Below are 25227 nucleotides of genomic sequence, written 5' to 3'. Positions count from 1 at the left end.
ACGAGCCCGAAGTGACAAATGCTCGGTTGGACTTTTTCAGTTATAGAGTTTGAAAAAGGCCAAAAGAAACTGCTCTAGAGATCTAGGCAGAGGGTGTGCCAAACCTTTCGCAAAACCACAGAATACGTTTTACGGTACGGGTGGTCGATCTTCGTGAATGCTGTGTTCACTGCATTGCGATCAGTAGGGCGGCCGACACGGCTTCCTATGGATAAAGGCTTTGTTCCTATAGGGGTCTCCCAATATATACGCGACGGTACGTGGGAGCACAAATCCGTATTAGTGCCACCGACTCTCAGGAGGAATCACCCACCTTCGTCGAGATCAACAGTCACTACATTTAACGACGCCGGAACACGTCTCTAGCTTAGAACTCTATGTGTTTGTGTTATGTTTCAAAGCGTTGTTAGGTTCATTCAATATATTTTAAGTTGATCTTTTTTAAATTTTGCCTTTCAAGGTTCACCACGAGATGTTTTGATACAAATTCCTAAATGCAGTCTAAGATGAGAAGCAAGCTTTTTCAATCTTTTCGACTTATGAAAATCTTAACTACTGAGGGAAAAGAAAGACAACATCTCTTCACACAAATCAAAGAGCACACACTAATGCACTTTTTCCCTAAATCAACATACAAACTTATCAAATGCAAAATGCAAAATGCAGGTATTTCTTTTCTCTTTCTTAATGTTAGTGTAATACAAAAAGAAAGCTGTTGTATAACTTCGAATTCAATTTCAAGTGAAAGCAAACAAGCTTGTCCAAAATCGAAAGACACCTTAAGATTTACTTGTTTCGACACTAGAAATATATAAATTCAAACCATATGACGAAAGCAAAAGCTCAATCAGCTATGAACAACAAACAAACTAACTCTTAAGATCAAAACGACACTTATCACAGGTCTAGATCTAAGAGGCCACATCAAGACTAGTTCGCTTTTCGTTATGGGAAACTGTAAATGATACAAGAAATACACAAAGAACAAACACAGTTTCTTTATACAACCGAGGCGGAATAGTGGCAAGGAAAGTTGTTTTCAGATAGGTACATTGACTGGTAACAGGCTGCAAAAACAAGAGTGAAAACAGGGCAATAAACAGGAGGGAACCCCAGTAGCACTAGGCAAAACTGGTCCAGCGCAGGTAGTACACTGGCAGTTTGACCTTCAGCGCAGGTAGCCCCTTCAGGAACTACACTGAAATGCAGACTGCCTTCACAGCACCTGCACTGAAGAGACAAACTTTCGTTTTTCTCAGTTTCCGGGTCACAGATTGCTCAAAAATTCACAGTTTTTGGCCAAATCAGAAGCTATCAGTCAATTACACACTAAGCGATGAAAAGGAGGATGAAAAGCTATCACTAAGAGCTATTTAGAGTCCTTGTGAATCAGCTATTCAAATCATAAACTTGCCCAGCAACTGAGCTAGAGTAGCTGCCCTCTACTTTGCATTTGAGAGATCCAAATGCAGTTCGATTCGGTACTCCCTGTGTTTATGAAATGAATAGCAAAAACACAAACAAACAACAAGATACGATCCCCAGTGGAGTCGCCAATTTGTTGTTAGGAAAAGTATCCAATACGGAATGACCCTATCCCACTCTAAGGGTGATAGTACCTCAGCAACAATCAAAGCAAAGCTATTCGAGATTACTTATTTATGAGATGTAAGAGAGGGGAGAAAGAGATCCACTAACCGTTGTCTTCCGCTAATGATTGATCCAATCTTCTCTCTTTGCTGCTTGTTCCCAGCTCCTTGCTCTTTCACTGGCCCAGCTACACCAAGATCCTGCAAAATGGCAAGAGAGGGAAACTACAAGAAGCATACATTCATAATTGATTCAAGGATTAGAATAAATCAAATATACAAGTATCAATAAGCCATTGAGACACATGCATATAGAAGAACTTCAAATGCTTTATTAAATGGAAGAAGTAAAGTTCAGGAGGTGATACAACCATAAAAGGCCCAATCCAGCATCACCTCCCAACAAAAGAAATCTCCTCTTCACCTCCTTCAAGCAAATCACCCAATAGTTCTATACTCAAACCAACAGCACTTCCTTACATTCACAAGATTCCCGCTTCCCTAGACCTCATGAGAGAGATCTATATATAGGATATTTGGAGAAAGGATGAGTCAGCTTGAGCTTGGCATGGAGCTGACTAGTGTCCTCTCCCACTTCAGTTATTCTTCAGTTCTTGAGTCCACTTGGAGGTTCTTGCTTCCACTTGGAGATCTAGACCCTCTTACTCATCACAAGGCGAATTCCCTGATCCAAGTGTCATTTTGGAAGCTTCCTGGGCATTGACACCTTGAGGAATGACTGTGCCACTTGGCCAAACTCGCCCAGCGCAGGTAGCCTTCATTACAGTTGACATTCAGCGCAGGTACAAAGTGGAGCAGTTGACATTCAGCGCAGATGCTCAGTGGAGCAGTTGACATGATCCAGAATTTGCTTGTTTTTGAGTGTTTTCAGGTGGAGAACTAATATTTAGTGCTGTGGTTTGTTGACCTTGTTCCTCTAGGGGTAGGAACAACATGTTTAGGGACTTTGGATCCCTTAGATTATTGACATTTCATGCTTCATGTTGTAAGGCACAAAAATGTCTATAACAGTACTTCCTTTGAGGCCTATTCAGAAAGTAGGAATGATATATCTATGTATCTTTTTATATAATTAGTTTGTAAAATAGTTGCCAAGTAGCTATGTTAGAGCATGGATTTTGTGAAATGTTTTTTACTCATCCCACCTATCTTTAGATGGAGATGAAAAAATATGAGTATTGGAGATATAATTCTCCCATTTTTTTTTGTAACAAATTGTACAGGTATAGCCATGTTCATCATTAAGTATGCCCCAAATGTATCGACAATATTCCCAAACCAAAAACTTTTTAGTACTAAAAAGCATAAAAATTCCAACATTACATACTAAAAGAACATATTAATAAAATCTGCATGGTGAAAATCAGCATGAAAGGTTATAGCGCATAAAGGTTTGCAATAGAAATCAGCCTTAAAACTCTTGCGGCCAAACAAAACAGTGATAATAAGCTCGTGTCTCCCTTGGAATTTTATGTATCAAGATGAAACCCCAAAATGCAAAACCCTAGCCGAAAATAAGTGAGAACCCCTCGCATCAGTCAAAGAAAAGGTTTCTGCCCTACAAAAATGCTCAACATTTCAAAGCGATGTCCTTAAAATGTAGAGCCCTACATATTTTCGCAAGAGCTAAGAAGGAAGATGAAATTTTACTATTTGCAACCAAGTAAATAGCCTGATCATGATTTAAGTAAAGTTTTGTTAAATTTCGAGGGTTGCAGCTTGCAATTCAAATCAAAAAATTATAATGTAATTGTCTTATTTATTCTTTACCTTACAGTATTTTTTGAATTGCCAATTTTTACATCTTAGTATCATCCTCCCAGCAATTTGAGCGCAAAGAAGCCTATCATGTGGCAAGGAATCTTTTTTTCTACTAGGGTTTTGGATTTTAGACCATCATTGGAAAACTTGGCTCAGTGTGAATAAAAATAAGTTTTGAATATTTAGTTTTTAAATATGTACTAATTAAAAAAGATTTTATATAACATTCGAAACTAAGGAGAGATTTAGTTTTTAGTTTTGAATATTTATTTTTTAAATTTATATTAATCACAAAAGTCTAGGGAGAGATGTAGTTTTGAGAGAGATTAGTAGATAAGTGTTGTTATGATTTTGCTTAGTGAATTTCAATTTTAAAATTGTCTATATTGACAAAAATTATTACAAAATATTTAAATTTTAAAATGAATATACATGGTCACCTTAGTTACTATGATTGTTTCCTTAACATTATAAAAAATGAACTAGCTAGAATCTAACAACACTTTAGGATACCTCTAAGGACACATATAAAATAATAATTATAGTTATCATATTAAAATAATAATTTATGTTTTAATTTAATGGAGTCAACATAATATTATATTGCATGATGGTTAATTTTCATATATATATATATATATATATATATATATATAGATATATAGATATATATATATATATATTAGACAAACCCTTGTAACTTGAAATGGCCTCTTTAGTTTTGGAATTAAATTATATATATATATATATATATATATATATATATATATATATATATATATATATATATATATATATATATATATATATATATAGATATAGATATATATATATATATATATATTATGTTTTGTGAGTGACCTCCTCGTGGAAAAATATCATGTTTGAGTGATGATTATATAAAAAAACCATTACAAAGTTAATTATATCTCAATTCAGAAATTGAAAGTGAAGATAATCATTCACTCACAAATTTGGAGAACTTGTAATTATAATTATCAAATCACTTTCCCTTTATATAATATTGTCTCATCAATAATTTTTATTTCAAGTTAATTAATTAGAATTTAAATGAATTTTAAAAAATTAACCATTAAGAGAAAAAGTGATTATGTCGTTAATATACCATATTTTACTGTACACAAACTATAAAATATAAAGCAACAAAAAAAACATTTTTCTCATGATATTAGAAAACCTGAAATCTCCCAACAACTACTAGTGCTTCTAGCTTTTTTTCAACCCCATAATTGATATTTTTCATATTATTGATTTTTATTTTTATTTAAAATGAAAAAAAAAATATTAATTAAGTGGATAGATGTCTTTGTTTTGGAATAGGGTTTCACAATCATGTATCAACCTATCCAAACCTCCCAAGTGATATGTAGAATATGGGAAATTAATAGGCAAGGGTCATAGATGCTTCACCTGATCAAAACCATAATCAAAAGTAAACCATATCCCTATATAAAAAAATCTTACATTTTGCAAATCCAATAAACTATATGCCTATGTAAAAAAACCTTACATTTTGCAAATCAGAGTATACTACTTTAAGAATTCACAATATACCTCTCTTTTGATACACACCAACCTATATACATCCTTAGTTAAGGTGAATCGGAAATGAGAATCAAAACCGAGGGTTTTGAGGGATATCCAGAGAAAGAGGGAGAAGATGGATCTAGGCTAGTTTATGAGAATCAAAACCTAGTGAGTGGGAAATTATAACCAAAACTAATGGTTTCGACGCATAGGAAGAGGAAGAGGGAGAAGATGAATCTAGGCTAGTTTAATTCCCCCTTTAAAAAGACTATATTCCACATGAATATCATGGGATTTACCATGGGTTCTCATAAACCTAGAGCTCAAAAACCACTCATAACTTCACAGAACAAGACAACATCCTTGGATGCAATAAAAAAACCTCCCAAGTGATAGCTAGAATATGGGAACTTAATAGACAAGGGTCATAGATGCTTCACCTGATCAAAACTAGAATATAGACACTTAATAGGAAAGGGCCATAGACATTGCACCTGATCAAAACCATAATCAAAACTCATCAAAACCAGAATATGGGCACTTAATAGGCAAGACCATAATCAAAAGTAAATGATATCCCTATGTAAAAAAAATATTACATTTTGCAAATCCAAGTATACTACTTTAAGATATCCCTATGTCAAACAAAACTTACATTTTGCAAATCCAAGTATACTACTTTAAGAATTCATAGCATACCTCTCTTTAGATATACACGAGCCAAGATCCATCCCTCTCTAAGCTTGAGAGATCGACAAATCTTGAGAGATTGGCAGTTAAGGCTAATGCGAAATGTGAATCAAAACTGAGGGAGAGAGAGAGAGAAAGAGGGAGAATGAGAAGATGGATTTAGGATGGTATAATTCCCCCCTTTAAATAGACTATATTCCACATGAATACCATGGGTTCTTATAAACCTTGAGCTCAAAAACCAGTAATGGATAAAACAATATCTCTTGATATAATAAAAAGTAATAATGTAGAATTTTCATTTTTACATAGAGTTATTTTTATTTTTATTTCAAATTTACCTTTACTCAACAAAAATTGATTAAAAAATAGTAATAACCTAAATTTTTTACATAAAATAATAGCGTAGACTTTTCATTTTAACATAGGGTTATTAATTATCAAATCTCTAGATAGATCCAAAGTTAAAATGGATCTAGGTTTGTTTAATTATTAATTATTGTAATTATTAATTTTATTTTTTTAATGTAATTTCTATTTTTATGTAATTTCATTGAGACAATATATTTTAATTTTTAATTAATTAATTAAACAATTTTTTAAATTTGATTGAGTCATAATGTTTAGATAACATAACATGACATTACAATATCTTTTCCATACCAAAAATGTAATAACATTAAATTAAAAAAAAAAAAAACTATAAAATATTTTGATTGTAAAATGAGAGATGGTTTTTGGGCATGTGGTATTGATAAGTCATGGTATTGGCCCATGGTATTGTAACAAAGCATGTTCACAACTTAATAATGTCCATGGTAAAATGGGATGAATATCCATGGTTAAAAAAATTGTTATATTAAAAGTATTAAATTTTTATGTGCTTATTAATAAAGTTTAAATATGGTTACAAAATTATTTGACTAACTTATATGGTAAAATGGATCTTAATTTATATCTATTATTTATATCTCATATATTTGAATGTGATAAGGGATTTAGATATATCTTAAAAGTAATTATAATATTTTTGCTTTTAGATTTAATTAAAAAATGTAATAAAATTAAATTCAAATAAAATATTTATAAATATTTTGATTACGAAATGAGAGATGGTTTTTGGGCATGTGGTATTGGCCCATGGTATTAAAAAAAATTGCACCGAATGCAAGGTATTAAATCATTTTAATCTGCCAAACTAGGGGCAAATATCAAAATTCGGCGATTTTAAGGGAATACAATTTCCCAAAACCAACAAATCAGGCCAAATGAAGGTTCGGTTAGTTTATCTCCCCATTTTTTTATTTTGGAGTACAATCAAAAAATCAATTATTTTTTAAATAAAATTGGGGCTAACTATATGAAAAGGGTTTTTAATAAAAAATTCGCCCTCTTAAAATGTAAAAACCCTCAAATTTCGTCTTTGGGCTATAATTCGCCCCTAAAATTTACCATGGACCTGATACAATGTATCACCAAGGATTCGATAGGGTTGGGACTAATGCTGAATGCAACGTCCGTCGGATCAGGACAACTCAGATTGGAAAGTCCGAGTTTGGAGATAAACAATAATATCTCCATACCATGGGTCAAGAGTGTTGATCAATAACAGAGTTTCATCGGGTAGCTACTCAGTAAAATCAATTGAAGTGCTTGCAGACAGAAGAGCACAGATCAACTTAGCAAAGATGAGCGATTTCTTTGATTTGGCAGAAGTAAATTCTAAATCAAACTCCTGTAGGATAACGATCCTTTCGAAGTATTTTCCCCCCAGTAACTGGTTGCCTCTCACACCAGATATCCTTTCAAAGAAATATCAGTAGCCATAAATACATACAAGGGTTTACCTCATTCTCTAAATCATAACTAATACACTGAATGGTTGTCTCCAGCAAGCACTGCGAAAATCCCAACACAATCTTCTCTATGTGGATCAACGTCTTACCTCTGGGAGACTGTGTCACTTCTCTGCTAGATCTATTTCCTCTTAGGAGCTTCAAATTTAGCCCTCTTGAATCAAAACATCAAACTCCCAGAAAAATCTCGATCTCCCGATGATTATCTTGCACTACCACTGCAAGAACCCTCTTGGCCTACGTCAGCTCTACGTGAGCCCCTTCCTAGTATGCATAGACCTTTGTGCTACCTCTCTGATGCTACTATTACCTCTCTACTTTGTAATCATTGGCTCAGAACTCCCTTCTGATCCAACCCTCTGCTACTGCCCCTCTCATTGCAACTCAGATCACCTATTTAATTTTCTCAGCAAACCACGCCCTAGAAAAATTAAATTGACTGATCAATATGGTGTATCTCCAACTGACTCTCAAGCCTCCTCTTATACTTTTCCTGTTGATGAATCAAGAGCCGATATTAGGTCCCTAATCAATGGCTAAGATTAAAACAGACTTGATCCTACTCACTTGGAAGCATCTCACCCATATTTTTATTAATACCCATTAATATTTTTATTTTACTAAGTTTAGACTTATGAACACATTAAAAATATTTTTTTTTTTAATAACTACTCATTCGGGTGGAATTTATCCAAACGATTTTTAGGTCTTGGAGATATCATGTGTTCTAACCCCTCCACAAAATTTTGGAGATAGAGCACATCTAATGCTACCCAAAATCAACACTCTCTCTTAGCAAGGAATGTGTTATAGCAATACTTCTCAATTGAAGTATTACATTGATCCATTGCATTGATCCTCTGTGCTATTGATGCTTGGCCTGCTTCCCTTCATCCACTCCACTGCTACATCTGGTGCTACTACCCATGACACTACCACTGTCACTACTACATCTGTATTGCAGCTCGCTCTCAAAATGTTGCATCATGTTGCCCATAGCATTACCACTGCTAACTGTTGCACTGCAACTCAGTTACTAAGAAATAAGTAACTGACACATCACCCAAAAACTGACATGCTAGTCAGTATGGATGCCTCGTGATGCTAAGGATACCTCTGCTGCTAATATATGTTGACCCTTTGTTGCTACTACGTTGCTGCAATCTACTCTGTGCCTCTCACACTGCTACAACATCCATTGCATGCTTCAGACTTTGGAACTCTAGCTCTGCCATTGTTGCTCCATCACACCTTTAACCAACCGACACCCACCATTTTGCTACTATTGTTAAGGACTCCTGTAGCCCTATGTGATCCAAGAGTTTTAGAACCTCAAGGATCCTGCCCTTCATGTAGTCCTCCCGACTATAGCTCTATTTCGCCCCACCTCTTCTCCAAAGGTGTGTGAGAACTCATGGCATAATCCTCATCATCATCCTCCTTGTCAGCCTTCGCTGGAGTAGCCTTCGAGTCAGAAGCCTCTTCCTTGCCCTTCTTCCAGGGGCATTGAGTGGTGAAGTGTCCTATTTCATTACACTTGAAACATCTGACCTTGGTTATATCCTTTTTATTCCTTTTATATTGCCCATGTTGTCTCGTTGATGTGAGAGTTGCATCCTCCTCCCCCTCCTTCTTGACCTGGTCTCCTTTGCCACTACTTCCTGCCTTGGTCAGCCTCCTAATATTTTCCTGTTGAAGAGTTTCCCACATTTCCTCCCAACTGGGGAGAGAATCTCTACCCAAGATACTCTGGACAAATGTCTCCTAGTCTTCATTGACAGCATTCAGGGTAGTCTCGACCATGAACTCGGGATCCAATGTAGACCCCACAGAAGTCAACTTGTCTTGAATCCCTTGCAACATGAGAAGGAAGGGATCGATCTCTTCTCCCTTCTGCATCTGGTATTGTCTTAGTTGATTCTCTAATAGCATCTTCTGTTGAACGAAATTCCCCTGGTACAAGGGGGTCAGCATTTCCCACATCTCCCTTGTTCTGTCCTTCTCAGGAATCTGTGGGACCATGTGATCTTTGACCCTGTCTAGAATCATGCATTTTTCCATCGCCTGGGCCCCCTCATAATTCTTCAATGGATTAGCGTCGACTAGAAGAGGAACTAATTACAAGGCATAGTCCTTGATGTGATGTTTGTCTAGGATTGCTAGGATCCTAGCCTTCTAGATGACAAAATTGGATGCTCCATCCAATCTGTCATGATCCCTCATTCCATTGGCCGCCATCTCTGCTCAATAAATATAGGATTGGTTCTCTTCTCCCTCTCCTGCAGTTAATCCAGCAAGACTTGGATCTAGATTTCTTTGAAGCTAGAAATCCTCTAAGGAACAAGCTCCTCTAGAATCCCTCTGAGTCTTGATTTCCTTCATGGAAATTCTCCGGCCAAATGTTGAATTGCTCCTTTCCAATCCTCCTTTGATGCTACAACCTGGATCTATATTTATTTGGCAAGAAATCTACCAAGGAAGTGACTCCCTCTACCTTGCCTTTGTCTCCACAGACACTGTTATGCACCAACAACAATAGCATCCCACCATCTCCTTAGATCAAATTTGCACTACCACACAAACCCCGACAATTGAATAATTTGAACCTCTCAAGCTCTGCGCTAGCCTAGAGAGATGACGCAGTCACTACGTGAGTGTTGGGTGTGGAGCCTAATTATCTTATGTATTCAAAGGTATCGCTACATATGACCCCAGTTCATAATCGGGTGGCAACGCGACCCGTAAAATATTCGCTACATGGGGGGTCCAGGGGTGGGGGCTGCGACCTTTAGGAGTCCCCCCCTCGCGAGGGGATCGGGGGTAGCGGCCCCAAAGCTAAGAATAGATGTAAAATTTCCTTGTAAAATGTTGTAATTTCATAGTCAATCTGGGTCATTCATTGCGTGGAGATCTGACAATAGAAGTTATGTTTAACTTATGGTTTTTTGCCCTAGAAGGAAACTCCTCGCTATATATGAGGAAATTGTATTGCGTCTATGTATATCTATATTCTGAGTAAGGAAGATAGAGGAGATTGAGAGCGAAGAGGGAATTACAACGGAACTATTGTAGGTTGTATCTCTTCAGTTTGCTGGATAATATAAAAGGAAGGACTGGTTGTTTCTCCGTGGACGTAACCCAAATTGGGTGAACCACGTATATTTTTGTCTCTATTGTTTTATATGTTTTCTGTGTTTATATTTCTGCAATATTTTGTGTTCCATTGTTCTGTAATATATAATTTTCTAACAACTGGTATCAGAACCGAAGGTCTTTTTTTGGCTGATAAACTCACAGGAAAGAAGGGTTCTTGGTTTGAGTAGGAGCAATGGCAGAAGATGGTAGGTTTAGGGTCGAAAAATTTAACGACCAAACATACCAGTTGTGGAAGATGCAGATGGAAGATTATTTGTACTAGAGAGATCTGTACCAACCATTGAGTGGAAAGACAAAGAAGCCGATGAGTATGACAGACACAGAATGGGATATTCTCAACAGAAAAGCACTTGGAACAATACGGCTGTGCTTAGCGGCGTCGGTAGCATTTAATATTTCAAAGGAAACGACAACAGATGGTTTAATGTCGATATTGGCCAAACTACATGAAAAACCCTCGGCCTAAAATAAGGTATTTCTTATGACGCGTTTATTTAATATGAAGATGTCAGAAGGTGGATCTGTTGTTGATCATTTAAATGAGTTTAATATAGTTACCAGTCAGTTAAGTTCTGTAGGGGTACCTTTTGATGATGAAGTTAGGGCTTTGTTATTTTTGTGCTCATTTCCAGAAAGTTGGAATGGTTTAGTTATGGTCATTAGTAACTCTGTCTCTGGATCCAGTACTTTAAAGTTTGACGATGTTGTCGGTGCAATCCTTAGCGAGGAAATGCGACAGAAAAACTCCGGTGAGACATCAGGTAATGCTTTGACTACAGAGACTAAGGGAAGAAAAATGGAAAGAGAAAAGTGCCCTGGATATCGCAGTAAGTCGAGAAAAGGCATATCCAAGTCCAAATCAAGGATAGTGTGCTAGAAATGCAAGAAGAAAGGACAGCTGAAGAAAGACTACAAGTCTCAAAAGGGAAAAGAAGGAGACACGCAGTAAGAAAATAATCATGAAGCGAATGTAACAGGTGATGTGTTGCAAGATGCATTGATTAATTCGTTAGAAAATATTATTTATGCCTGGGTGGTAGATTCAGGGGCCTCATTCCATGCCACACCTGATAGGAAACATTTGTATGATTATGTTCAAGGATATTTTGGACAGGTTTGATTGGGTGATGATAAACCCTGTAAAATCATTTGAATGGGTACAGTTTTCATAAAATAGAAAAATGGAAATCAGTGGCTATTGAAGGAGGTAAGACATGTTCCAGATCTGAAGAAAAATCTGATTTCAACAGAGCAGTTGGGAGGTGAAGGTTGCGTAACTACTTTCACAGATAAAACCTGGAATGTCACTAAAGGATCCCTGGTAATAGCGAAAGGAGGAAAGGTTGGTACATTGTATTTATGAAATGGTATTTCTAATTCTGTTAATGCTTTAACCTCTACAGGAGAAGATACGACATTGTGGCATCATAGGCTCAGGCACATGAGTGGGATGCAAATTCGTCACTCAAGAAATTTATTGCCAGGTTTGAAGCATGCTGATTTAAAATTCTGTGAGAATTGTGTTTATGGAAAACAGAATAGAGTCAAATTCCTTAGATTTGAAAAAGAAAAGAAGAGCAAAAAATTAGAGCTTGTGCATACAGATGTATGGGGACCTGCTCAGGTATCATCTCTTGGTGGCTCTTGTTATTATGTTACATTTATTGATGATGCAACCAGAAAAACCTGGATTTATTGTATTCGAAATAAATCTAATGTATTTGATACTTCCAAGAAATGGAAAGCTTTGGTTGAAAATGAGACAAAAAAAAGGTTGAAGTGTCTCAAATTAGACAATGGAGGTGAATATTGCAGCAAAGAGTTTGATAGGTACTGTTCAGAGGATGAAATTCATAGAGAGAAGACAGTTCCAGGAACACCACAAGAAAATGGTGTGTCAGAAAGGATGAACAGTACAATCATGGAGCGTGCAAGGTGCATGAAATTGCATGCAAGATTTCCTTTTACAATTTTGGGCAGATGTTGTAGATACTGTTGTTTATCTAATAAACAAACAGCCTTCAAGTTCCTTGGATGGTGGTATTCCAGAGGAGGCATGGACAGGGAAAAAGGTAAACTACTCCCTTTTAAAGACTTTTGGTTGTGAAGCCTTTGCCCACATTAATAAAGAAAATAGAACAAAGCTTGAGGAAAAATCAAAGAAATGTACCTATATTGGATATGGTGTTAACGATTTTGGTTATCGATTTTATGATTATGAAAAACACAAAATCATTAGGAGTAGAGATGTCATATTCAATGAAAAGGTTTTGTATAAGGATCAGTTGAAAGAAAAGAAACAGGAAAAAGAAAACAGAGAATACACAGTGCTTGATGAGATCACAGGAAAAGTGATGGTGCCTAAAAATCATAATGGTCAACAGCTAGAACAACAACCACAACAGTAACAAGCACCTCAAACACCTAAGAGTGGTGTTAAAAGATCTACCAGGATAGGTAGACCCCCTAAATGATACTCCCCTTCATTATATTATGTATTATTGACTGACTCTAGTGAACCATAATGTTATGAAGAAGCGGTACAGGTAGAAACTAGGAAGAAGTGGGAGCAAGCCATGAAAGAAGAGATGGACTTCTTAGCACATAACCAAACTTGGGACTTAGTCAGGTTGCCTGCAGGTAAAACAACATTGCAGAATAAATGGGTTTACAAGTTGAAGGAAGAAGATGGAGGTAGAAAATAGTATAAAGCTAGACTTGTAGTGAAAGGGTTTGCACAGAAAAAGGGTATAGACTTTGATGAGATATTTTCTCCTATTGTTAAAATGACTTCAATCAGAACTATTTTAAGTCTAGTAGCTGTTGAAGATTTGCATCTTGAGCAATTAGATGTAAAGACAACCTTTCTCCATGGCGATTTGGAGGAAGAGATATATATGCAGCAGCCACAAGGATACGAGGTAAAAGGGACGGGAAAGCTAGTGTGTAGGTTGAAGAAAAGCTTTTATGGCTTAAAATAGGCTCCAAGGCAGTGGTATCTAAAATTTGACAGGTTTATGTTTGAACAAGGTTATAATAGATGTCATCTGATCATTTTGTTTATCTCAAAAGGCAAAATGATGATAGTTATATTATATTGTTATTGTAAGTAGATGACATGCTTGTTGTAGGTTCTAACATGCAGGAAATAAATGCACTCAAAATAAAATTGGCAAACTCATTTGCAATGAAGGATTTAGGTGCTGCAAAACAAATCCTTGGTATGAGAATAACTAGAGACATGAAGAATCGTAAATTAACATTATCTCAAAGTGAGTACATGGAAAAGGTGTTGAAAAGGTTTAATATGCAAAATGCAAATCCAGTTAGTATACCTTTGGCTAGCCATTTCAAATTAAGGATGAGTGTCCCAAGACTTGGGAAGAAATGGCTCATATGTCTAAAGTTCCATATGCTTCAGTAGTTGGAAGCTTAATGTATGCAATGGTTTGCACAAGGCCTGATATTGCACATGCAGTGGGAGTTGTCAGCAGGTACATGAACAATCCAGGAAAATAACATTGGATGGCGGTGAAGTGGATTCTCAGGTATTTGAGAGGTACCACAAATCAAGCATTATGCTTTGGTGGTTCAAACATTACTCTACAAGGATATGTTGATGCAGATATGGCGGGTGATAGAGGTAACATGAGAAACACAACAGGGTATGTGTTTACTATAGGTGGAACAACTGCCAGTTGGGTCTCAAAACTGTAAAGTGTTGTTGAACTCTCAACAACAGAAGCAGAGTATGTTGCTTCTATAGAGGCTAGTAAAGAAATGATTTGGTTACAAAGGTTTCTGGATGAATTGGGTAAGAAGCAGGAGTTGGGCAAGTTATACAGTGACAGCCAGAGTGCCATACATCTTGAAAAGAACTCTACATTTTATTCCAAGACTAAAAATATACAACTCAAGTACCATTTCATACGGTCAACGTTGGAAGATGGACAGTTGAAGCTGGAAAAGATACACACTAGCTAGAATCCTGCAGATATGTTAACAAAAGTTGTAACCAGGGATAAACTTAGAATCTGCTTAGTTTCAATTCGTCTTCAAGTATGATGAAGAAGATGAGAAACAACCAGGTCCGAAGTGGAGTCATTGTCCAGCAAATGAAGCAGCGGTGGAGTTGCTATAATCAGTCTCCAAGTGGGAGATTGTTAGGTGTGGAGCCTGATTATCTTTTGTATTCAAAGGTATTGCCACATTAGACCCCGGTTCGTAATGGGGCAGCAACGTTGCTTATAAAATATTCACTACAGGGGGGTCCGCGGGGGGCGGTTGCGACCTTTGAGAGCCCCCCTTGGTGGGGGTATCGGGGGAAGCGCCCCCAAAGCTAAGAATAGATGTAAAATTGCCTTTTAAAATGTTGTAATTTTGTAAATTAGGAATTTTTGCCCTAGAAGGCAACCCCTTGCTATATATGAGGGAATTGTATTGCGTCTATGTATATCTATATTCTGAGTAAGGAAGAGATAGCAGATTGAGAGCGAAGAGGGAATTACAGTGAATCTGTTGTAGGTTGTATTTCCTCAGTTTGTTTGATAATATAAAAGGAAGGACTGGTTGTTTCTCTATGGACGTAGCCCAAACTAGGTGAACCACGTATATTTGTGTCTCGCTTGTTTTATGCGTTTTTTGTGTTTATATTTCTACAATATTTTATTTGTTCCATTGCTCTGTAATATATAATTTTCTAACGGTGAGTTCCTCTCGGGTACTATGTCACCCTCTACAAGCTTGAAATGTTGACGCAAGCATTATGCAAGCCTCTTCGTCACTTCTCTGGCTCTGTGTCACTCTTTCAACTGCTCCTCTGCCTCTGAAACCGCGTTGTCACTCGGGACAATTGATTCTCTACAACAAATTCACTGGATCTCCCCGGCTAATGTCTTCAGTGTCCTATGATCTACAATACTCTGATACCATGTGAAAATTTCTGAATCTACACACCAGAAATCCTACTACAATCACTGGTTTATCATCTCCTACTTGTTTTTACATTCAACAAATTATTTAATTATTTAAACACTGATGAAAAACACTACTGTAGACTACATTGACATACAGATCATAAATTGAAATAATATGAGATAAAAACACAAGGGACGCCATTATTTTTGGACCAACGTCCCTGGAAAAACCCAATGCGGGAAATCCGGTACAACATATAGAGGGTTTGTATTATTAAGCAAGAAGAATCTAAGTATAACAGGTTGCCTCTCACACCAGCTAACATTTCAGAGAAATATCGGCAACAAGAAATACATACGAGGGTTTACCTCGTTCTCTAAGTCACACCTGATCCACTGAATGGTTGTCTTCGACAAGCACTACGAAAATCCCAGCATAATCTATTCTGTGTGGGCTAGCGTCTTGCCTTTGGGAGACTGTGTCACTTCTTTTCTGGATCGATTTCCTCTCAGGAGCTTTGACTTCAGTCCTCCCAGCTTATAACATCGAAATCCTAGCAAAATATTGAACTTCTGATGATTATCTTGTACCCCCACTGCAAGAACTCTCTTGGCCTGCGTCAACTCTGCGTGAGCCCCTTCCTGGGCTGTGTAGGTCTCTGCGCTGCCTCTCTGATGCTACTACTGCCTCTCTGCCTGATACTCATTAGCTCAAAACTCCCTTCCGATCCAACTCTCTGCTACTACCCCTCTCACTGCAACTCAGATCACCTATTTGATTTTCTCAGCAAACCATGCCCCAAAAAATTCGAACTGACTGATCAATATGTTGTATCTCCAACTAATCCTCAAGCCTCCTCTTATACTTTTCATGTTGATGAATCAACGACCAAGATTAAGTCCCTAATCAACGGCCAAGATTAAAACAGACTTGATCCTCGTCAATTAGAAGCTTCTCACCTATATTTTTATTAATACCCATTAATATTTTTATTTTCCTAAGTTTAGACTTAGGAACCCATTAGAAATATTAATTATTTTAATAACTCCTCATCCAAGTGGAATTTCTCCAAACGATTTTCGGGTCTTGGAGATCTCATGTGTTCTAGCCCTTCCACAAAATTTCAGAGCTAAAACACATCCTATGCTACCCAAAATCAATGGACAAAAACAATTGTTGACAAAAAACGATAGTAACAGTTGTCCATGTACAAAACCATTTGAGAAATGTAAATGTATTATAATGTATTTGAAAACTTATTCTAACTTTTAATGATATACATATTTTGATCGGCAATAAGAACTCGAAACTCAAACTTAAATTAACAATTTATTGAATAACTATCCTCAACGCAAAATTTTTAAAACTTTGATTAAATTGTAATAAGTAGGAAAACAAATTGGTCAAACAGTTTAATTGCCGTTGAACGACCCCGCGATCACTATAGAGCAGGGACTAATAATACCTACCAACCCATCCTGCAACACATAATAATTCTATTGTGAACATAATAATATTCTTTTACGACTTTTGGAAGCAGCGATTTAAATATTTGTAATCCACCCACCGACATTCCAAACCAAACGCTCATAATAATTCTCGTGTGATTTTTGGAAGCAGCCACTAAAATATTACTATTCCACCAACATTCCCTAGGGAACTATTGTGACTTCTAGAAGCAGCCATTAAAATATTTTTATTCCACCGACCTTCCAGAGAAACGCTCACGCATCGAGGACCCATTGAAATATAGATAATGGCTAAATACTTTAGCCATCTTATGTGAATAGTGGCAAAATAAAATACAATGTTGAGCATGACACTATAGTATTGTTTATTCTTCCATGCCATGTCCATATCCAACAACATTGTGTTGTTTTTTTATTTTAATCGATTTTTATATAAATATTAAAATAAAATTATTTTTATAGAACCATTTGTATTTTTATTAGTATTTACTAAATACTTATTTAATTATGATAATACAAATATTAATATAATAAAGGGGATTTTAAAAATTCTTATTTAAAAAAGAGATTTTATATTTATAGATGAAGAGCTGTTTGAAAACAAGTATTAGTTATTTGCATGCTATGTAATTCAGTCAACAAAAGACAAATATCTTAGATTTTCTATTTATAGATGAAGAGCTGTTTTGAAAACAAGTATTAGTTATTTGCATGCTATGTAATTCAGTCAACAAGAGACAAATATCTTAAACTAAAAGAATTTTACATATATATTGACTTTTAAAAAATGGGATAATGACTTCCTAATTCTGATTTCTCAATTTAAATAGTACCAAAAGCTACATTAATATCAAAACCTTCCTACCAGATGAGTATTTTTAGAGGTTTGGAGATGAAAATACTATTGAATATGTTATTAGACAAAGGTGAATGCATCTCAACTTGGGGGCTGCTAATTTTGTATGCGAAAAAGAAATATGGGATTTTGCTGCTAAGTATTAATTACAAACAACTCAATAGTTACTATAAGGAACACGTCCATTGAAGACATGTGTAATATATAAAAGGAGCATAGGGAATTGAGATATTTATCACCCAGTCAAATTAAGGAAAAAGATGTTAACAAAGCAATACTCAAAACAAGATATGGTCATCATTAATTTTTAGGGTTGCTATTTAAGTATGATGATGTATCTCATGGATAATTATTCATATCCTCTAGGTATTTTGATACATTTAGTTTTGTTTGTTAGGATGACATATTAATTTACTCTTCACTCTAAAATATTAAAAGGTCATTTGTTACAAATCTGATGGCCTAACTTGAATAACTTGAATAATTGAGTGGATTGATATTAAAGAAGTTTCAAGGTCAATTTTTATGGTTAGCTATTTTATTGGTTCTTGATTGAATGTCACTATTAAATTAGGTATTGTCATTAACATCAATGATTTTGCATTTCGAATTATAAAATACTCGAAAGTTTTCGTATAAATTTTTTTCGAAAGTTTTCGTATAAAAAATTTCATTTTTGAAGATTTAAGAAAATTCTTGTTATTGAGGTAATCATCTAAGCAAGCTAGTTGATGGAATGAATAAATGGTATAGGGGTTCAAAGTGATATGAATTAAATGATATACTTAAGGCATCTTGTAATGTGTCATGAATCAAAGTATTTTGTAATGTATTAGAATCGTAGTATATGATATTGAGGCATAAGTCAAAAAGTGTAACTTATGAAAGAAAGATAATGTTGTAGCGTTTCTAAAAAATCTATAAATTAGTTCGGAAAATAATGGAAATTTTAGCAAGATTATGATAAAATACGACAATTTTCTTTGAAAATCTAGGTTATAGCTGTCAAACTTCAGGATTTTGGGTGCCCTAAAAGTTCTTGATAGTGATGAATCCAGTTCTACCCTGAAAAAATGATTCAAACGCTCCAACATTTTGATTTTTAAAATTGTTTTACTAGATTTTGGCAAGAAAATTGTCGTACAAGCGAATTTGTGGCGTCAATAGAAAACACCCAATTTGACCATGCATTGTAGAAGATACCTAGCAAGGTATCTTAAAATCCTACCATATACTTAGTTATAGACGTAATAAAGTAGAGCATTCTGATTTTTTGATTTTTTTTTACCAGATTCTAACAAGAAAATTGTCATACAAGCGAATTTATGGCATCGATAAAAAACACCCAATATGATCATGCACTGTAGAAGATATCTAGCCAGGTATCTTAAGATGATACCTTATACTCAGTTATAGATGTACTAAAGTAGGTCCTCGTCAAAGATGGCAAACAATATTTATCAATCGTCAAAAATGGCAAGTAATATTTATCGGTCTATAAGATATTTAATGCGGTTGGGTTGTATATGTTCACCATTAGATTTAAACAAATATAATCTAACGGTGGACATATACAACCCAACCACATTAAATATCCTATAGACTCGTAAATAAGCTTTACTGTCAAAAATGTTATTGTCCTAGAAAATGTTTCTTCATCTTTTAGAATGGTGTTGGAATTACTCCAAATTAAATAGAAAAAACTAACTGAAAATAAGTAGTATACTATAAATAAGCAAGGACTATATATACCTTTACCACAATCAAACAGTAAACCTTCGTGCACGTTTGTTTTTTCATAGTTTTTTTAGTGCCTATAGCAATTTGTAGACCAATAGAGAGAGTGATTGTGATGCGTTCCATCACCTGTGCAGTGCTTTTTATGAAATTTTTGAAGATGATGTTATTTTTCTACCTCCAGATCTCCCAAAAGAAAATAGGAGGGATGTAACGTTGGGTGACATTCAGCTTGCTCCACCATTCGAGGCAGTCAGAAATGCAAGTAAAATGTGAGAATTGAAAACCAAAAATGGTAGCAAGATTGTGCCAAATTTTAGAAGCAACAGGGCAAGTTATGAACAGGTGGAGATTGTTTTCTTTTGTACTCCTGCAAAGCACACATATTCTAGGACCAGACCAATTTCTTTTCTGGAGATTTGCCCACGTCAAATTTTTATTTTTCTAGACTAACCAAAGGAAAAGGGTGATTTTAGAAGGAATATTTGTGTTCCAGAATTGAAAAAACCAGCATACCTCAAGTTGTATTGCCTCCTAATAACAAAGAATATGATATGTATCTACCACCATAATGTTAGCGCCCTTCATTTTACCCCTCCAGATGATAATATCTCTTTCCGCATCTTTGCAAATTCTGGCCAGTTGAAGCTATGTCCGAAGTCTTTCCCATTCTAGTGCAGCCGGTCCATTTAGTCCCAGCTCCCCGAACCATTTCCTGATAGGGCATCTGTCATGCCATGTCGATATGACTTGTTTCCATAAGTATATGCCTTTGTAGTTTATCCCTTGTATGAGACAATCCAGAACCTTGTCAAGATCTTCAAGACCCTGAATGTTATCATGTTCGATAACAATGTGGCATCTAGTACCCATTTTCCAGGTGAGAAGTGAAAGGAAATAGTGACAAAATTTGGTGAAACTAAGCCTCGAAATAGCAGAGCCTGTGTTGTAGCCAATACACCCTCTACGCAGCGAAACAAGAAAGTCAATATCCTTCAGATATTTATGCTTGATGATCATGCTATAGGTGCCTTCCCCAAATATCCCTCTCCATAGAGATTTAAGCAATAATGCATAGCTGAATCTCCTCAGATTCAAAATGCCCCAGCCGCCCAGGCACTTTGGCATGGAAATGTGATCCAGTTTGGTAAGATGGTATTTATTGTTATTTTTCATACCAGGCCAGATGAAATTAGCTATGATCCCATTTAATTTTTTGATGATGGTGATAGGCAGATGGAATAAGTGTGCCCAGTACACTCCCATTTGCATGATCACAACTTGTGTTAAGGTGAAACGACCTCCCATGCAAAGGCCTCGATATTCCCAACCCAGAATTTTATGATAGAATCTATCAACAAGCTACAACCAATCATGGACCCTGTAACTACATGGCTTAATATGGAAAGGAAGGTATTTCATACCTCCAATCAATATCTCAGAAGGTACTCCAAACAATCTTCGAATGTAATCTATAATTTCCATATCACATTGATCATGTACAATAGAATATTTACATTGATTCAAAATTAATCCTGATGCATTCCCAAACTTAGTGAAAATATAGAAGAGGTGTAACCAACAAAACTTGTTTAGGATCCCCATGATGAGCACATCGTTGATGAAGAAGCTGTGTGAAACCTTTATGTTCCTGCCAACGTGAAGAACATGAAAATGACCCTCAACAACAACATTTTTAATGTGGAGTCTCAACCCATCCATAGCCAGAATGAATGAGGGGATAGTGAGAAGCCCTACCGAAGACCCCTCCCAGCTTTGAAGTAGGCCGTAGGGTATCCATTGATAATCACAACAAATGGTACATTAGAGACAAAGGCGATAATCCACTTGGTGACACAGGATTGTATACCAACTTTGTGGAGAACCAATCGCAAATAGCCCCAATCCAAAGAGTCAAAAGATTTTTTAAGGTCCACTTTCATGATAGTTGCATTTAATTTTTTTGTGTGAATAGAGTGCAGACATTCCTGGGCAATCGCAACAACGTCATGTATCTATCAATTTTTTAGAAAACCAAACTGTGGGGGGGAGATGAACATAGAGAGGGAGTGCCACATTCGATTTGCAATAGTCTTAGGGATAATCTTCTAAACAAGATTACAGAGAGAGACTGGGTGGAAGTCCAAAAAAATGTGAGAATGTGGCTTCTTTGGGATCAGTGCTATGTATGTGGAATTTAAATGGGGATGAATATAACCCAGAACCCGAGATTTCTCATCCATGTCCACATGAAGCTATTGGAAGAGGTCGAAGAAATGTGTGAAGAGTTCCACGGTCCAACCATTGGGACCAGGGATCTTATCACCCTTGAAAGATTTGAGAACCCCCAGGATTTCCACAGCCGTGATAGGTTGGAAGAGTACCTAATTAGCATCTGCATCAAACATGGTGAGAAAATGTTCAACCCCCTAGATTTTATCCTCTAGGCAAACTAACATCCTTTGACTATACGCATTTTGAAAATGGGAAACGGCGGCTTGGCTGATATCCTTCTATCACTGAAATTTGTTTCCATTTGAATAAAAAAATCTCCAAAATAGAGTTTGTCCTACACCTGAAATTTGCAAATCTATGGTAAAATTTGGTATTCCAGTCTCCTTCCTGGATCCAAATTGCTCTTCTTTTTAATCTCCATGTTGTCTCCTTTATATAAAGTAGTTTTTGTCTTGAGATTCCAGTGCATGAATGCGGCTTCTAATATCATCAGGGAGCGAATGCTCTGTTAAGTGATGGCGAATCTTCAAGATTTCATTAGTAATAGCAACAAGTTCTCTGTTCATATGCCTCTTTTTCCTTTTCTCCCATTAGTCTCCCACCACAGGACCCCCAGTTTGTCAAGTATGTGCCGCACGTGGAAGGTGCTCTGAACCTTAACTCTGTTCCATATATTGCAAACAAGGGCATTATATGCAGGGTCCTCAAGCCATACATGGTTAAATTTAAAGGGCATGCCACCTCGGTACTCGTCCCATCGCCAATGGATAGCAATAGGCTTGTGGTCAGATATGTGGCAGCTAATCACTTCAGAAGAAACCATCCCAAACCTCTCGATAATCTGATCATGTAGAAGAAAGCGATCAAGTTACTTTGCAATGTATCCCTCGCCCGACCTCCCATTCCCCCAAGTGGGAATAAGTGAGGAGGGATGTATGTCCACCAGGTTATGTTCTAGTATAATATCTTTAATACCATCAGCCATGACATCAACCCTTCCGGTGCATCCCTAGATCTCATTCAAGCTGATAGTGCAATTTAGATCCCCCGCAATGACAAGGGAAGAAATATCTAGTAACTCCGACTTGATCAGATGATCCGAGAAAATGTCCCAATCACGGTATGGGGCATAAACATTAAAATGTTAGAAGTAATGCTTCCATGTGGTGTGTAGTTGTCATTGTGAGTTCCTAGGCATCAGTCTAGAAGGTGTTGATTCCAATGTATGAGTTGGAGTCATTATCTATAAATGTGTTGAAGTAAGTGTATTATGTCCTATATATTGTAATTGTTGTGAACAATAATAAAATAGACTGTGAGATTAGCGTTGTGCAAAATCTCTCTCTTAGTCTTCTTTATTTTTCTAATATGGTATCGAAGCCTGTTCTGGCCTGATTCCTTACGGGAAGGCTAGGAAAATGAAAGATCCTTGAATTTTACTGCTTTGTAAAATAAATAGATAGATATAGAGGGTGTGAAATGTGTGTGAAATTTTAGTGTTTTTTTTTTTATTATTATTATGCTGAAGTGTTTTGTGTGCATCATGTTGGAAGTACCACACACCTACATGCAGACTCTTAGTTAGAGCATGGGACTACATGCAAGATTCATTTTGCATGATTTACTCCATGATTTTCTCCTTCTTTAACTCCGCAACTGGTTAGTTCTTCTGCATGATTTACTCCCTAATTTGCTCCTTCTTTCACTCTACAACTGGCTAGTTCTCTCTAGAACTTGTTGTAGGTGTTGAGTCTTCTAATTGATCACCACTATGGTGCATTACCTTGGGATCTTCACCCAGTAATGCTATGTCATGAGCATTGTAACATATTTTCTAATTGAATCATTCTTTTGTTCTTTCGATTTTCTTTTAGTGTTTTTGTTCCGCAAAGCTGTGTGTTTAACCTTTACTAGCTAGATTCATCTGTGCAGGTTTTCTAACAAATTTACATGGTATTAGAGCCCACAGGTTGCTAGATAAAAGGTGCACCAGTACTTTATTTTGTAGGTATTACAACTTGGAGTTCGAAGATTGATAGAAAAATGGAGTTTCCTAAAGCATCGATCCTAACACCGTACAACTATCATGAATGGAAGGACCAAATGGCTTGATACCTTCATCAAAAAGGGTTGTACAGGATTACCATGGCTATAGAAGTGGAACCCACTTCAGCCATAGGGATATCCAGGTACCTCAACCGCATGGATGAGGCCCACAGATCCATATGCATGTGCATCTCTCCAGAGTTACAATTTCATCTATCTGCCTGCAATACTCCCAATGAGATTTGGACAAAGGTTGAAGAACTCTACGGGAAATAGGATGAGATGAAAGGACATCTGCTCAAAGTGGAGATGCTGTCATTAGATCCACGGAACTATGATAGAATTCAAGACTTCTTCACCAAATATAATGATATGTTGCTGCAACTCAAGGGTTGTGGAATTGAAAAATCCAAGGAGGAGAGTCACCAAGTTCTCTCTATTATGTCAAAGCTCGGACCGGAATACTCCATCTTTGTGTCTACATTTCATTTAGTAAGGCTTGCAATAGGTAAATCCTACACTATGCCTTCTCTCAAAGAATTCATGGAGTCCCTTGCTTTTGAGCAAGATCTCCAAAAGTGCATGCACTTGCTGTGCATGATGGTAGCCACAATAAAAATCACAGATCTGATTCAAATCAGAAAAATTAGTAGCAAAAAGACAAGGGAAAAGCGCATTCCCATCCAAAGAAGGAAGGGTACACAAAGCCCTTCAATGACTCCTCTGGCTCGAGAAATGAGAAAGGGAAGAAAGGAAACAGATGCACATATTGTCAAAGAGGATTCCATCCAGAATCCTCTTGCATGAAGAAACAAATTGATCAAATGGCAGAAATCCTTCAGAAGCACAACCTTGGGGACCACATCCCTCAGGGCGCCAAGAAGAAAACTGAGGATCTGCCACACGGGAAAGGTAACAATTTTCATGCTTTAGTTGCAATTAATTCTTCCCCTGATGCATGGATTATAGATTATGGTGCATCACATCATATGGATGCTACAAAGGAAGTCTATTCCTCTTTGGATGCATGCAAAGGACCTCCCATCATCATGGGAGATGACTCATCTATTGAGGTCATCGAAAAAGGGAGAGTGGAACTTTTACACGGAAGCTTTGAAGATGTGCTTCATGTTCCAAAACTTTCGGTAAACCTTATTTCAGTTTATCAGATCACTCATTCCAGCACCGGAAAGAGAGTGGAATTCACTCCAAATGCAGTGAACATATATGACCTACATAGCAGCTCCAAAATTGCAATTGGTGAGGTAAACAATGGAGCCAGACTGTATACATTTTCTGAATTTATTGAATCTAAATCCTCCTTATTGCTTACACATGCTGATGAT

The sequence above is a fragment of the Pinus tabuliformis genome, chromosome 4_2, assembly GCF_031772625.1.
Source record: "Pinus tabuliformis cultivar Carrire ecotype Pingquan chromosome 4_2, CPIR1, whole genome shotgun sequence".
Lineage (NCBI taxonomy): Eukaryota > Viridiplantae > Streptophyta > Pinopsida > Pinales > Pinaceae > Pinus > Pinus tabuliformis.
This window is presented reverse-complemented; position numbering follows the sequence as displayed.